Raw genomic sequence first — 13,217 nt, forward strand, 5'->3', positions numbered from 1 at the left:
TTAAGACTAAAATGTGACTTGGGGCACCTGTGTGGCTCCGTCATTAAAGCATCTGCCTTCAGCTCAGGTTATCTTCCCAGGGTCCTAGGATCGAGCCCCGCATCAGGCTCTGCTCCCTACTCAGTGGGAAGCCTGCTTCTCCCTCTCCCACTCCCCCTGCTTATGTTCCCTCTCATGTTGTCTCTCTCTTTCTCTGTCAAATAAATAAATTAAATCTTTAAAAAGATAAAAAATAAAAGCCTTTAAAAAAATAAACTAAAATGTGACTTGAATTGTTAAGGGTTAAAAAAAGAAATCACTTAGCTTTGATACTTGGAAGACTTTCTTTTGTTTAATACGAGCGGAGTAAGGGGCACCTGGGTGGCTCAGTGGGTTAAAGCCTCTGCCTTCGGCTCAGGTCATGATATGGGATCGAGCCCCACGTCAGGCTCTCTGCGCAGCGGGGAGCCTGCTTCCTCCTCTTTCTCTGCTTGCTTCTCTGCCTACCTGTGATCTCTGTCTGTCAAATAAATAAATAAAATCTTTAAAAAAAAAAAAGAAGAAGAAAAAACACAAGTGGAGTAAAATCATATTACTGCTTTTAATTAGTTTCGAGTTTATAGGGTCAGTTACAGGTAAAGCATGGGAAGTTTAGCAGTGGCTATAAACTGGGTATAAATAAGAAAAATCTTGACAGTGTAAACAGTAGCAGACTGGAGGTGTGGAAAGGGGTAAAGGAAGGTGAGGGACATGGAACTGTGTAGGTTTCTATTATGCACTTGGTGGAAAGTTAGTGGGTACTATCTTGTTTATAAATGAGCACATTTTGAAGTGAAGAAATCGGCTTTAGGTTTATGAAGGTGACTGGCCACTAGAATTAAAAACAAAGCTTGGTGGTGATTATTCAAGAAAACATGGAAAATAGCCAGAGCACAGCTGTCTCACCACACCACCAGGTAGGGCTGCTGGAAGGGGAAGCAGAGGGCTAAGCCCATTGAGCTCTGTAGTGCTAGCTGTCAGAGATGCCCGAAGGAGAACCTGGCACTGGTTCCTGGGATGGGAAAGGAGGTGGCTGGCTGAGGAGGGGAGGGGGGACTTCTGTACTTTACATTTAATATTCTGTACTGCTTGGATTTTATTTTACCATATGAATATGTTACTTTTATGACTAAGACATTTTTGTTATCAGCTTCCACGGTACATGAAAACCTATGGGAATAAATCTTGCTTAAATCTTAAATACATCTTGCTTAAAATACTATTGCATATATACAATGGAATACTATGCAGCCATCAAAAGAAATGGAATCTTGCCATTTGCGATGACCTGGATGGAACTAGAGGGTCTTATGCGGAGCAAAATAAGTCAATCAGAGAAAGACAAATATCATATCTCCCTGATATGAGGAAGTTGAGAGGCAGTGTTGGGGGTTTGCAGGGTAGGAAAAGAATAAATGAAACAAGATGGGATCGGGAGGGAGACAAACCATAAAGAGACTCTTCATCTCACAAAACAAACTGAGAGTTGCCAGGGGGTGGGGGGTAGGGAAAGGGTGGTTGGGTTATGGACATTGGGGAGGGTATGTGCAATGGTGAGTGCTGTGAAGTGTGTAAACCTGGTGGTTCATAGACCTGTACCCCTGGGGCTAATAATACATTATATGTTGATAAAAATAAATAAATAAATAAAATACAACTGAAAGTAAGGCTTAAACATACACACAAAGTATACATGGTTGATTGTTAAGAAATGTTCTCATGCATCCATTTGACAGACCTGGAGCAGTTCCTGTCTGCTGCTAAGGTTTCCACTAGAGATGCAAGAAAAAAGTCCTCGCGCTTTCTGTCTGTCTCATTGTGGCAGTCAAGATTGAATGGGGGAGTACAGGCTAAAAGGGGGGAAATTTCTGCAATTCACATAAACCTTGTCAACAATGAAGATCTTGGTTTACTCCAAAGTGTCTAAAATTGGAGTTTACGGAAAGTGTTGGAAAAGAATTTCCCAGACCCTTGCCTTTTGATTAATTTCACTTTTAAAAACTTAAGGGTTAAAAGTAAATTAAATGCAAGCCAGTAAAGGGGGAAGAAAAAGCTTTCACTTCACACACACGCACACACACATCCATCCAGTAATGGAAATTTAGCTGTAAGATCTATTTACGAGTCAAGGCAAAACATGTCTGAGTAAAGAAACTAAAATTGTGCTCTTCAATTTTCCAGAGCTGTGCTTAGTTGTATTTTACTTCTGGCCAGAGATGTAATTAATAACATGAAGAGCCCCCAGCTTAGTGTCTGACTTCCAGTAGGCTTTTGATAAATTTGCTGAATAACTGAATGAATGCACACGTGATCCGTAACTATTAGAAAATGGTGGGTTCTTAAAGCTTCAGTAGGTGGATGTTAAATCAAATGGCCAAATCATGGAATGAAATAAATAGGTACACTTTACTAGGTTAATTTAAAAGTGATGACAAGTGGGACCCCTGTGTGGCTCAGTTGCTTAAGCGTCTGCCTTTGGCTCAGGTCATGACCCCGGAGTTGGGGGATGGAACCCTGTGTCCTCAGGCTCCCTGCTCTGCAGGGAGTCAGCCTATCCCTCTGTCCCTCCCTCTGGCTCCAGTGTGCATCTCTCTCTCAAGAACATAAATAAAATCTTATTTATATATTTATTTATTTATTTATATTTTTAAAGTTAAATATTTATTTATTTATTTGACAGAGAGAGAGAGAGAGAGATCACAAGTAGGCAGAGAGCCAGGCAGAGGGGGGGGAGAAGCAGACCTCCTGCTGAGCAGAGAGCCTGATGCGGGGCTCTATCTCAGGATGCCTAGATCATGACCGGAGCTGAAGGCAGAGGCCCAACCCACTGAGCCACCCAGGCGCCCCAATAGAATCTTTTTTTTAAATGACAGGTAATTTTCCAGAAAACTGCACTTTTTCTACTTCTTATTTTTGAAAGAACTGGGCCTATTTAGGTGCCTGTTGGTGTAGGAGAAAAAAAGAATACCTTGGGCAGATTGAGATTTAATTAAAATTAGTTTTGGCTCATTTGAATTAATTCCTATAATAGACTTGTTAATGATGTGTTAAATGATCAACTTGAGAATCCCAGGAACTGTCAAAAATTGATTTAGGAGAATTGAGAATCTTTAAAAAAAAAAAAAAAAAAACATTCCCCAAGACCCCCCTTAAGGAGCAGACTTTTAAAACAATCTTGGGGGGGGGGGGCGGGCACAGGGAGAATTTCCTGCTTCTCTGGGGGGGGCGGGGGGGGGCTGACAGCTGTTGTATCCACTTGTTGTGTTTGGCTGATGGGCAGAGCCTGGACACCCCAATGCTTTCTGAGCCCAGGACTGTTGGCTTCCACTTTCTTCTTCATTAATCTGCTTTTACCTAATTTGTTCATTTCGCTATTAGAAGTTCATGTAAATAAAAATCAAGGCTTCTAATAAACACAGTTTTTTTTATTTTGTTTTAAAGATTTTATTTATTTGTTTGACAGACACAATAAGAGAGGAAACAGAAGCAGGGGGAGTGGGAGAGGGAGACCAGGCTTCCCACTGAGCAGGGAGCCCCATATGGGGCTTGATCCCAGGACCCTGGGCCCATGATCCAGACCTAAGGCAGACGCTTAATGACTGAGCCACCCAGCTGCCCCTAAACACAGTTTTTTTGGTTACTTATAGCTTAGCATTGTATCTGACACCAAGAATCAGATTAGATTACCTCCTGTCTTTATAATTGACTGCCTAAGATGCTGTTTAAAAATTGTTGGATTCCACATTTATAAAACATTCATCAAGCATCTCCTCTGTACCCTGTGGTGGGTTTGCAGTTGACCAGTGCAGGGTTAAACAACGCATGATCTCTGTCTTTGATAAAATGTACACCATCTAGTGGTAAAGATAGGATTCCAGAGAAGGGCTGGTCTTAGAGAAACAGGCAAATTCTTCCTTTGTTCAGATTCCCCCTTCCTCTGGTTCCTCCTTAAGTCTCCTCTCCAAAAAGCTCCTTCCTTACTACTGAACGCCCTCCCCCAACACACACATACCAAAATCGTAAACTTCCTTAAAACTAGCTAATTATTTGAAACAAACTCAGATCTTATTAATCTTATGTTCCTTATCAATATTTCTAAGTGGATTTTTTCTATAGAAGCTTATCACTCTTTAAAAAAAAAAAGAAGCTTAAGGGCGCCTGGGTGGCTCAGTGGGTTAAAGCCTCTGCCTTCAGTTCAGGTCATGATCCCAGGGTTCTGGGATTGAGCCCTGTATCAGGCTCTCTGCTCAGCGGGGAGCCTGCTTCCCCCTCTCTCTGTCTCTGCCTGCCTCTCTGCCCACTTGTGATCTGTCTGTCAAATAAATAAATTAAAAAAAAAAAAAGAAGAAGAAGCTTATCACTCTTGTAAATTACCAGCTATCAAAGGAAAAGAAAGATTTTCCTTTTGTAAATTAGCTTCATCATTATCTAGCCCAAAGGGCTTTTTAACCAATGGTTTAAGCTTTCTAAAGTCAGCAAGCAATATGACCACTTTATGGTGGAGAAATTTGCACCCATAAACTGTAGAAGCTTTCTCAATATCGTGTCTCTGAATAGAAGGAATGTGGCTTTCTTGAACTGCATCCACTTCTTCTAAAGTTGCATTAAGGATATTTAATGTAAAGTTTTTTCCGGCGAGATAAACACAACACCAGGCAAAGTGGGTACAAGGCAAGATTTATTAAAAACGCTCTCCGGCGAAGTTTCAGGGCTCAGGAGAAGGGGAGCCAGGAAAGTTGCGCGGGGAGGAGGTGGGCACCCTCGGGCGAGGTTTCGCGACTCTGGAAAGCAGAGTGGCGGAAGTCGGAAGTCGCACCGAAGGCAGGGAGGAGGGGGCTTTTAAGGGGTCTGGAGGGGAGAGCTCAGGGATCTTTTGGCAAGTTTCCCTTATTTGGATATTTCGCCTGCTCGTCAGGGTCCCATTGGTCCACTGGAGCCCAGGGCAAGGGTCTCAAGATTCCTGTTTGTCAGGGTCCCATTGGTCCACGGGAGCCCAGGGCGGGAGGGTCTCAGATTCCTGCTTGGGCCTTTGTTCTCCTGTCGGAGCTCAGGTCTTGTGGTGGGAACTTTTGCCATCTTAAGTAGCCCTTTCTGCCAGCCCAACATTTAACATTTTATTAAAACATTAATATTATTAAATAATATTAACATATTATTAAACCATAAATTATTAAAAATTTATGAACTCTTTCTAATTTTCTGATTTCTGGTCTGCTAACTTTCCAAAACATAGCTAAATTTAGTTGTGAGTGATCAGCCAGACAAATGAAAGCCTTGTGGGGGCATTTACCTATCTGTTTCTCTCTCCTTTTGTGCCTTGTTTGAGAGTTTGTTTGAAGCTGGCTGTTAAAGTAAGATGCCCACAGGCAGCAGGCAGGCCTGGGAGCTAACCTTTGAACAAATGTAGACTTGTTCATTTAGTAGAATATTTTTCTTAGTGCAAAGCATAAATAAAGAGTTTGAGGTTGTTCCCCTAGGACAGGAAAGGAGTCCTGTACTAGATGTATCTCATTTTGGAGATTTAGTAAGATGATATAAAGAAACTAATTCTTAATTAAAGTACCGTGAGTTGTTTGCTTTTTAAGACCGAAGTGGGTCATTTACCTTATTTATATTTCATAATGAGATTTATTTTAAAGATTTTCCCCCCCAAATTTGATTTATTCAGTTACCGTTTAGCTGAAACTTAGGACCGTTCCTTCAGTCTATTCTTACGACTTGATTGAATTTGTGAACCTTATAATCCAGGCTCTGTTTTGTTTGAAGTAGAACAACTTTCTAAACCTCAGCATGATTTGAAGTGCTTTTTTCCCCCAGAATTATTTCGAAGGACCTTGTCTAAGAGACTTGACCCTAGTTTTTCATCAGCTTTGCTATTTATTGCTACAAGAATACGTAGTATTTATAAACAAGTGAGAAGATGTATGGACTCTGATCTCCATTAAGAACCAGATACCCTTCTGAAGGCTTGCCAGATTTGAGAGCTTTCTGAAGAAGAATTGATTTAAAAAAAAAAAATTATCCAAATATTTTACTCCACCTGCCATCTGCTTTGGTGGTGGAGCGAGGTTCAGAAGAACCTCATTCAGGTATACTCTTGTGGGCCTATGTTCTCAAACTTTTGTCCATGGACCACCTTGCATCAGAGGCACTGTTAGTGTGGTGGTTCCTAACCTTGCTTACACAGATGAAAGCTTCAAAATTAATCATACTGCTGTTGTCAGGGCCCCTAACAGACCCTCTGAATTTCTAGAGGGTGAGGCCCCTGCAGGATGTTATTTAAAAGCACCTCAGATCTTAATATGTAGCCAGGGTTGAGCACGACTGATGTAGTGCTTGTTAGAAATGAGGATTCTAGTCCACTCTACCGACCACGAAGTCTTATGGACAGGGTCCTAGAGTATGCACTTTAAAGAAAACTTCAGTTTATTTTATTTTATTTTTCTTTAAGATTATTTATTTATTTATTTGACAGACAGCGATCACAAGTAGGCAGAGAGAAAGGAAGGGAAGCAGGCTCCCCACTGAGCAGAGAGCTCAACGCAGGGCTCCCTTGATCCCAGGAACCCAGGATCAAGACCTGAGCGGAAGGCAGAAGCTTTAACCCACTGAGCCACCCAGGTGCCCTGAAAATCTCAGTTTAAAATGCAAACTAATTTTTTAAGGGATTTAAGGACCGTTTGTTTGCTTGAGCTTGTTTACACCAAAGGAAACCAAGAGCTTCTCTACTGAGAGGTGGTAATTTGGGAAGGAAAGGAAATTGGAAGGCCAGACATATGGTCTCTTTCTTTTGAAAGAAAAATAAGCGACATGTTGGCTTGTGGAACAGGAACTTGGTGGTAAAACTAAGTTGCCAGTTTTCATCATTTTTGGAAATCTGGACGATTTGATGCTTTCTTCTAGAGAGCTGATGATCCTTGCGCAATGAATCAGAGGCATGGGTGGAGAACTCAGAAATCAGTTTGGAGGAGAGAAAGAGAATTAAGAATTCAGAGACCCATGGTTGGCTCTTTAAGTCTAGGTGCATTTATTTTTGTTTCACTTTTTTAAAATGGCCTGTTAATTCAGAATCAAATTTTTTAGTACGGAACCTACAGATGGCCTTGCCCGCTATACACTTTTAAAAGTACAATACTGATTCGCTCATGAAACTCACTATGGCCTTGTCTTCCACCTCTGCAACTACTGGGTTCATTCCAAGCCTCGCCTTTACCAGCAGTTGCCTTATTTGCTGACCCTCGTTATCTGAAGGTGGGTGCTTGAGCACGGTACAGATTTCCTCATTCCTGGAGTTTGGTCTAAAATTAGCTTGTTATGTGTTCAAGCCTCAAAGGACAGTAGGATAGTCTTTGGACAAATACAGATTTTCTGTCCTGACAGTGAGCTGGCACCCTTTAAAACTCAGTTCCTTGGGGTGCCTGAGGGGCTCAGTGGGTTAAGCACCTGCCTTTGGCTCAGGTCATGATCCCAAGGTCCTGAAATCAAGCCTGGCCTGTTGGTCTCCTGGCTGGGAAAGGAGTCTGCGTCTCCCTCCCTCGCCGCCCCCTCCTACCTCCCATGCGCATGCTCTCTCTCTTTCTCTCATTTTCACTCTCGCTCTCAAATAAAGTCTTTAAAAAATAAATAAAACTCAGTTCCTTAATTTTTCGAAGGCACTTGGCCTCCTTTCTTCCTTTTGTTTAGGGCTGTCTGTTTTTGACGGTGCTTTGGCAACTATTCTTTGAAACTCTTGAACATCTTTAAGCCTTAGCCCCTGCTGCTTGGTGCACATCCTGTAGCAGTCCTCAGGAAATCCTAGTTTTGGGCCTTGAAACTGATTAAAGGATTAAGCTGCCACTCTCGAGAGAGGGTGGTAAGTGGTGCTTTAGAGCATCACTGTGCAGTGTGTGCTGTTGGCAAAAACTCGAGGTGCAGGGGAGGGAAAGAGCGGTAGTGATACGGACTCGGCTGCATCTGGTAGGGAGACGGAACACCCAAGTCTGCTTTGGAACAGTGTCCCTAGGGGAGGGAGAGGCAGCTGCCTACTTTGATTTTCATTAGCTTGACAACTGCCTGAGCTGAACACTTTATTTGTTCCCAGTCTAGCAAAATAGTGGCTGCTTCTAGGAGATACTGGACCTAGCCCCTGACTCATTTTGCTTCAGTGTTAAATAGTTACTGAGCTCCTGCTTTCTGGAAGTCCCTTATAAATATCCCTTTTACAAGAGTGTTCAGTGGAGTACGAAAATTGCTTGTAAATAGTGGGTCAGGGATACATTTATGTTCCTATTCCTTGGGTCTCTTATAAGGACCTTCAAACAAAGATTTTCTAGTGCAATTTAGTTGGTACTTAAGGGGAATGTGTTATTCAAATCAGTCTGCCCTGCCTTCTAGCTAATATTGCCTTTATTTTTGTTTTAGATAACATTCCTGGTTACTTTATCCTTCCTTCTCTGAAATCACGTGAAAAGCTGAACTCATAAATTGAAATTCCAGCACAGTGTGGTTGTGTTGGAATAGCTTCACTGTGTTTTTTTCTTCACATCCCATGCTTTCCTCTCTCACCCTTACTTCCTTTCCTAGTCCTATTTGGTACTTGAAGATAGTTTTAGGCATAGCGATCTTAATTTCAATCTGCAGGTTGAAATTCTGCAGCTGTTCACGTGGAAGTTAAAGAACAAAGGAGGACCTTTAATGGCAGTTGATTGGTGTGTTTAGGCATTCTTTTGTCCCTCTCTCCCCTTTCCAGTAAGCTATGAGATCCTACTCCTTCCAGTACTTCCTGACTGGGTACTTGTGGCAAATGTACAACCTGTTGATCTACAGAGTGCTGTGATAAGTGAAAAGTGTTGTCTGCTGCCTTCTCCACCCACTTTAGAGCTGTCCATAGAAGGTGACCACAGATAATTGAGAAACGTGAGTGCTGCTGCTTTAGGAAAGAAACTTAGATGACTTAGTTAAGAATTCATCACTGTTCTGCCAGCCTCTACACTAAGGTATCATCTAGATGTGAAAAGGTAAAAATAATAATATGGAGTGGAAGTTCCTTCGAGGCTTAACCTTGTTAATTGTCAGTATATTTCTGTTGGCATGGAAATCAACTTTGGTACCTAGGTACTCGTAAGATTCATAAAGTAAGCGAAAGTTATCAAAATTTGTAACAAGTACTAAGTGTTTGCCTCTATTCCTAGAAAGGTTTTCTTTTCTCCATTAATGGATCTTTACCTTTACTGCACTTACTCAGTTTTTAGGTCTTTAGCATACCCTGGTCTTGTAGGAATGTACAGAGAGTATGGCTGTAAGATTTTTGGTCTCAGATGCTGCTGTATGTGATTTGAATAATGTGTACCATTCTGTGATTCCTAAACAGCACCCCACAGATGGCAGGGTGAGGTCTTCCCTCAAGCCCTATTTTTTGCCATTGATGAAGGGTAAAGGAAGTACCTAGGTTTTGTGTTTGATATGGGAGGGGGTTCTTATCTCTTCTTTATAATCAAAACTGTTTAAATGAAGTACAGTAATTGTATGGGTTAGTACTCTTTCTAATTCTGTGCTGATTCTTCAAACATTAACAGTGGGGATGGTGACCATTTGAGGAGAGAAGTTAGAAAGATGATAGTAGAAGATGACTAGCTTTAACAGCAGGTGGGGATTATTTTTAACGTCTGAGTAAAAGTGTGGCCATTGTTTAAGAAATTGTTCTGTTGGGGTGCCTGGGTGGCTTAGTCCTTAAGCATCTGCCTTCAGCTCAGGTCATCATCCCAGGGTTCTCGGATCAAGCCCCGGGCTGGACTCCTTGCTCAGCAGGAAGCCTGCTTCTCCTTCTCCCACTCCCCCTGCTTGTGTTTGCTCTCTCGCGGTCTCTCTCTTTCAAGTAAATAAATAAAATCTTCAAGAAAAAAAGAAAGAAAGAAAGAAAATATTCTATTAAGTATCCCTTGAGTCCCACTGGGCTTGGGATAACTTGGTCAGAAGAATAAATGGCTGTTTCTTGGACAGGATCCTAAGCTTTCTGCGGCATCAAAGCTGCAATCATTATCATAAAGCATTTGCTGGGCTTTTCCTGTTTGGTGTTTTTATAGAAAGGAAGAAGGAGAACGGAAAAGAAGATATTATAAGAAATTGGCTCACATAGTTATGGAGGCTTTCAAGTCTCAAGATCTGCATTTGGCAATCTGCAGACCCAAAAGAGCTGATAGAATTCTAGTCTCTAGTCGAAGTGCCATTAATCTCAGGACCCCGGAAGAGCTGACGCTTCAGTTCAAGTCTGAAGGCAGGAAAAACCTGATGTGCCAGCATCACAGGCAGGACTTCCTCCTGTTTGAGAGGGCCCTTTTGTTCTCCCGAGGCCTTCAAAGGATTGGATGAAGCCCACCCACATTAGGGAGGACAGTCCCCCCGCCCCCCCCCCTTTTTAAAGGTTAATTTACTTATTTTAGAGAGAGCTGGGGAGGATGGCAGAGTTGAGGGAGAGGGGGTCTTAAGCAGACACTGCACTGAGCATAGAGCCCACCACGGGGCTCAAATCTCACAACCCTAACTCATAACCTGAGTTGAAACCCCAAGAGTTGGAGCTTCACCAGCTGTGCCACCCAGGTGCCCCCCACCTCGACAGTCTTTACTCAGGTTTACTCAGTCCACCAATTCAAATGTTAATCTCATCCAAAACATGCTCACAAAGCACACCCAAATTCTGCTTGACTCTATATCTGGTCACTGTGGCTCAGTCAAGTTGACATACAGCTGTCCCAGCATTCTTGATGCTTTTTTAAATACTAACATTTGCCTGCAAAGTTTTCCAGCTCAGTAGAAATAATTAAGTGAATGAATTCTGTACTAGGCCTGTTGTTTTTTCCTCCTCCATATTGTGCTTGGCAGTGAGGACGCAGTTTTGGGTTCTAAACTCTGGTTCTCTTCAAATGTAAACCGTTTTTATAATATTAAGTTAGTTAACTTTATATTTTAGTTTCTGTGTGTTCGTTGATTTTTAGTTGGTCCCGATCATGATGTTTACACCCTGGGCAGTTTGCCAGAAAGTAGATCATCTGTAACACGAATGCATTATTGCTGCTCAGGGATCAGTCTTCAGGATCCAAAATGCACGATTTTTAATGCCAATGTGAATGTATTCATCTATTTTTATTCTTTATAAAACTGACCCATGCTCATTTTCAAAACCCAGATATCACAGATAGGTCACAGAAAGTACGGTCTCTATGATTGTGTGTGCGTGGATAGCCCGTGTCAGCCGTTTGGCACGTGGTCTACGGATTTATCACTGTCACTCCTTTTTAGCAATACCACTTGATTAGAAGAGTTTGGTAGTTATGGGAAGGAAGAAAATGAGAATGCTTACTGCCTTTTTAGCAGTTACCGGGGTCAGTTTTGATCTAGGGTTGTTGGACTGTACTCCATAGTTTGGGTAGAACAGAAAACAGGTGAGTCCTGCTAGGATACCTCCCCTACCCTGTGTGTTTATAGTGCTTAAGAAGAATGAAGAGAAGAAAATCACGGGTTGCCTGGGTGACTCAGTTGGTTAAGCGGTTGCCTTCAACTTGGGTCATGATCCCAAGGTCCTGGGATCTAGTCCCATGTTGGGTTCCTTGCTCAGCAGAGAGCCTGCTTCTCTCTGCCTCTGCCGGCCATTCTGCCTGCTTGTGCTCAATCTTTCTCTGACAAATAAATAAATAAGATCTTTAAAAAAGAGAGAGAGAGAAGGAAATCACATTGTGAGAAGATTGTCAGCTTGTGCGTTCTCTGTAAATGAGGGCACTAACAATGCCTAAACAAATGATCATATCCAAGTTGGCTTGAATATCAGAATCTTGTCATTATGGTAAGTGCAATATTCCATATTTTTCCAGCATTTCATGTGGGTACCTTCATCTGATAGCACCCCATATAAGACTAATGTATTACAATGTTAATTCTCTCTGAGGTATTAGAAAATGAAACAAAAATAAAACAAGCCATTCTGTTACTGTTCCTTGTTAATTCCTGCCCATGGTTGGTGAGAGTTGAGTCCAGCCAGTTGCCCTCCTCGACTTCAGACCAATGAGATTTGCCCTGTGCCCTGGCAGAACACAGGTAACTCTTGGGCAGGAGGCTCTTTCTCATCTTGACTTGAGCCTTGGCAGTGTCTTCTTTTTCTTTTGTGTTTTGTGTACTAACATCAGTTTTGACCTGTATGTAATGGCCAGCAAATGTGCGCACGTGATAGAACTATCATACACTAAGGAATGGAGTATGCCAGATGTGCAGACACACATTTCATGATTTCTGGAAGTTTCTTCAAGGCAGGAGCTGAGAACTCAGCCAGTAATGATCGGCAAGAAGTAGGATTAGTTAGTGAAGGCCTTTGATACTGTGTCGGGCATCACAGATGTTACTGCAGCCTGGGAGTAGCGACTGGGAATTGTGAGGATAGTAGAAGAAACCGTGGAATTGCCAGAAACCTGCCATAATTACAGGAGATTCAGGAGGAGAAGCAGTCTCCTCTGTGCCTGTCTGAACGTACATCTCCATAGGATTATGCTGGAACACATGTGCTTGCAGATCCCTCACCCTCCTGAAAGGGGTCATGTTATAACCAGATGGCGCAGTCTCTCTACCTAGAATTCTCTCATTTCTAAGCTCAAAACAGTAATTGAAATGAAAATAGGCCATGATAAGGCATTGCTTGGGAAAAGTTACCTTTGACAGATGAATGTGCTGCTTTGGGTTGAATTTTTTGTTCTTCTGTATATATAAAGTGTTTGCAAACAGACCTTCTTAGTTAATTTTTGCTTATTTGTGGATTTTGCATGTTTCGTATATTTTTGTCATCCTGATCCCCCTGTGCAACTACACATGTGTATCATTTCCCCTAAATATTGTTAGGGGATATGGTGTTAGTCTTTTCCCGTCTTGGCAGAACTGCCCTTTGTGGACTTTGCCAAAGTTAAATGTTAGCAGTATGGGGCTTCTGGGTGGCTCAGTCATTAAGCATCTGTCTTCAGCTTAGGTCATGATCCCAGAGCCCTGGGATCAAGTCCCACATCCAGCTTCCTGCTCAGCAGGAAGCCTGCTTCTCCCTCGCCCACTCCCTCTGCTTGTGTTCCCTTTCTCGGTGTGTCTCTCTGTCAAATACATAAGTAAAATCTTTTTAAAAATAAATAAATAAAAATGTTAGCAATAAGGTAAGTAAGTCTGCTTTGGATAGTAAAATATATTTCAAGAGC

At 42.1% G+C, this 13,217-nt stretch overlaps 1 protein-coding gene and 1 non-coding gene across 2 annotated transcripts in view; both read left to right on the forward strand.

The window, feature by feature from the left end:
• The window catches only part of SPTLC2 (serine palmitoyltransferase long chain base subunit 2), a 110,010-nt gene that overhangs the window by 60,486 nt on the left and 36,307 nt on the right, over positions 1-13,217 (forward strand). The gene's annotated exons all lie outside the window — the stretch shown is intronic.
• On the forward strand, positions 1,738-1,869 carry LOC132000534 (small nucleolar RNA SNORA31). Its single transcript, XR_009399383.1, has one exon. It is a non-coding gene; the product is annotated as a small nucleolar RNA SNORA31 (small nucleolar RNA).

This window comes from Mustela nigripes, chromosome 13 (assembly GCF_022355385.1).
Source record: "Mustela nigripes isolate SB6536 chromosome 13, MUSNIG.SB6536, whole genome shotgun sequence".
Classification (NCBI taxonomy): domain Eukaryota; kingdom Metazoa; phylum Chordata; class Mammalia; order Carnivora; family Mustelidae; genus Mustela; species Mustela nigripes.